The sequence below is a fragment of the Montipora capricornis genome, chromosome 11, assembly GCF_036669925.1.
Source record: "Montipora capricornis isolate CH-2021 chromosome 11, ASM3666992v2, whole genome shotgun sequence".
In the NCBI taxonomy this organism is placed as follows: domain Eukaryota; kingdom Metazoa; phylum Cnidaria; class Anthozoa; order Scleractinia; family Acroporidae; genus Montipora; species Montipora capricornis.
In genome coordinates this window covers 33821214-33824712 of record NC_090893.1, presented here as the reverse complement: position 1 = coordinate 33824712, position 3499 = coordinate 33821214, and positions in this window count along the sequence as shown.

Here is a 3499-nt window from a genome sequence, read left to right as displayed (position 1 = left end):
TTTTCGACCTGGCGAGACGCTATGTGATCTTGAAGGCAGAGATTAAAGAAAAAACGCATTTATTGATTAATATTTATGCACCAAATAAGGATACCAATATTGTCGAATTCTTTTAAGATTTAGGAACTACCTTACAAAAAGAAAATCTGGATGAAGAAGAAAATATAATTCTTGGAGGTGATTTTAATTGTCCTCTTAATCCGGTGCTCGATAAGAGAGGAGGTACACTTTTACCAAGAAAATCAGTAGTAGGAACCATTGATTGTTTATGTGCTGACCTTGATCTCGTTGATATTTGGAGAGTGAAAAATCCTTCTACAAAAAGCTACACTTGGAGCCAAAACTCGCCCACGATTCTTTGCCGCTTAGACTTCTGGCTTATTTCGAATAATTTACAGGATTTAGTTACAACAACAGATATCATCCCAGCCATGAAAACCGATCATGCAGCCATTTCTATAGAGTTTAGTATTAGTGAAAAACATGTCAAAGGCCCAGGCCATTGGAAAATGAATTGTTCGCTTTTGGATGATGAAGACTATGTTAGAGATGTAACAACAAAAATACCTATTTGGTTGATAGAAGGTCAAAAAGAATTGACAGACGACAGAAGCATCTGGGATTGGACTCAATATAAAATCAGAGCTCATGCAATCCAACATTCGAAATGAAAAGCAATGGAAAGAAAAGAAAAAGAAGCGAATCTTAAAAAGGAATTTGCTAAAGCTAAGCAATTATTTGATTCCGACCCAAATGCCATCAATGTGAACGCTCTTAATTCGGCGAAAGAGAAATTAGAACTTCTTTATGAAGAAAAACTTCAAGTTTATGATTATTCGTACGCGAGCGCGCTGGTGCGAATACGACGAGAAAAGTACAAAAAACTTTATTAATTTAGAGAAAATAAAAAATATTAAAAAACATGTGCGAAAACTTAAAACTAGTGGCTCGATTATTACGGATCCCTTCATATTCTTTCCGAACAAAAACGCTTTTATCAAGATTTATATAAAAGCCAGATTAAAAAAGCAGACAACACGCAAGCGACAAATTTCTTGAATAATTTAAATATCCCCAGCCTCACAGATCAACAAATGTTATCCTGTGAGGGCAAAATAACTTCAAAAGAATGTGCCAATGCTCTGGAAACTTTTCAACTTAACAAAGCCCCAGGAAATGACGGAATTCCAATTGAATTTTATTATTTTTCATTAGGTGTGCGAATTAGTGTTTTGAAAAAGGAGAAATGTCAAGTTCCCAGAAACAAGCAGTAATTACTCTCATTGAAAAGAAAGGAAAAGACCGCTCCTTTTTAGAAAATTGGAGGCCAATCTCTCTTGTTAATGTTGATGCGAAAATTATGTCTAAGTTTTTAGCGACTAGGATAAAAAATGTCTTACCAGATATCATCCATCATAACCAAAGGAGAAACTGTACGGTCAATCTTTGATCTAATGGATTTTACTCTTAATAAAAACATCCCATGGCTAATGATTTTTCTAGACTTCCATAAAGCATTCGATAGTGTAGAGTGAAATTATCTCGTTACCTGCCTGGAGGCTTTTCGTTTTGGTCCCGATTTTATCCGATGGGTTAAGACACTTTATAAGAATATACAAAGTTGTGTTATAAATAATGGTCTTACAACAGGCTATTTTTCCTTTGGAAAGAGGAGTAAGACAGGGTGATCCCTTGTCTCCTTATTTATTTGTTTTTGTAGTTGAAACCCTTGCCATAGCAATTCGAAAAAATACCGCGATAAAAGGCATCTTGATTGGTAAAGAGGAAACAAAGCTTCTCCAATACGCTGATGACACGACAGCAGTTCTATCAGATCGAGATTCGGCGCATGCCCTTTTCAACCTACTGGATGTTTTCAGGAAACTGTCGGGTCTTAAGATAAATACATCTAAAACTGAAGGAATGTGGGTTGGCTCCTTAAGATATAATGTTTCAAAACCCTTTGGTATTAAATGGAGCGGCGAACCAATCAAAGGCCTTGGGGTGTACTATTCTTATGATACTAAATTACTGCATGAAAAGAATTTAATCGAGAGGCTGGACAGCGTCAAAAAGCTTGTAAATATCTGGTCTTCAAGAGTCTTTCTGTTTATGGGAGAGTGACAGTTATTAAGTCCTTAATCATTCCTAAATTTGTTTATCCTTTGTCGCTTCTGCCGGCTCCAAAGGAAATCGTCCAAGAATTGAACCGAATATTATTTACACTTCTATGGAAAGGAACGGATAAAGTAACAAGACTGTCCACGATAAATGAATACGAGAACGGCGGACTAGAAATGATTGATCTTGAAAGTATGATTAAATCGTTACGGCTAGCCTGGCTGAAAAGAATCTTTGGAGAAAATGACGTTGCTTGGAAAAGCTACCTACAATTTTTATTGAAGCGTCACGGAGGTCTCTTTTTATTTCATTGCAATTACGATATCAAAGACTATTTTGTTCCTTCCCTTTTTATTCCGAGTTACTTCAGTGGTGGTCAGAATTCCGGGCCGTTTATGATACTACAAAAAAAGAATGGCAACATATAGTGTGGAATAAAAAGAGATACGAATAAACAACAAACCTATCTTCTATCGAACTCTTTTTGAAAACGGGATAACTTTTGTAAACGATCTTTTATTCGACACAGATACCACAAACTCTTTCAAGTTTATTTCAAGCAAAATAATTAATACTAATTTTTTAACTTGGGCGGGACTTCGCCACTCCGTTCCATTACACCTAAAAGCCAAGGAAAGCACTCCTTCTGAAATTTCTTTTTTGGTAACGATAGAGGGCAAAGACTTTGATGTGTAAAAAAAGAAATCTAAGGACTATTACACATTAATAAAAAACTCAAAATCCAAGCTTCCAAATAATTCTCAACATCTGAGGAAAACTGTTAATTTGTCAGAAGATCACTTGAAAAAGGTTTTCTGGCTACCGCATAAGGTGTCCTTTGAACCATACATAAAAGCATTTCAGTACAAAGTCCTTAACTCGATGCTATTTACTAATACAAAGTTACTTAAGATAGGTTACATCTCAGAGGATAAAAGTTCGTTTTGTAACTCAGAACAGGAAGCTCTACACCATCTCCTTTTTCATTGTAGCCTTGTGCAACCTTTTTGGAAAGATTTCGAATATTTCTTCTTCCTACTGACCAGAGAATTCATCCACCTTACTCTGCAAGATGTCATGATTGGTATTATCTACGCAAATTGCCCTTTACTAAACTATTTGATACTAGTGGCTAAATCATATATATGGGATTGCAGAAGAAATCTGCCTCCTCCTGTTATTAGCGCCTTTAAGCTAAAAACAAAAATTAAGTATGAAACGGAAAAGATTATATGTGTAAATACTAATAACATGGACAAATTTAATAAGAAGTGGGATTTGTGCATGGGCTCTGAACCTAACCCGTAATCTGTTTTTGAAGTGTGTTCTTAGAACTGTACGTATTTGGCTGTACATGGAATCCTTTTTTTTTTTTTTT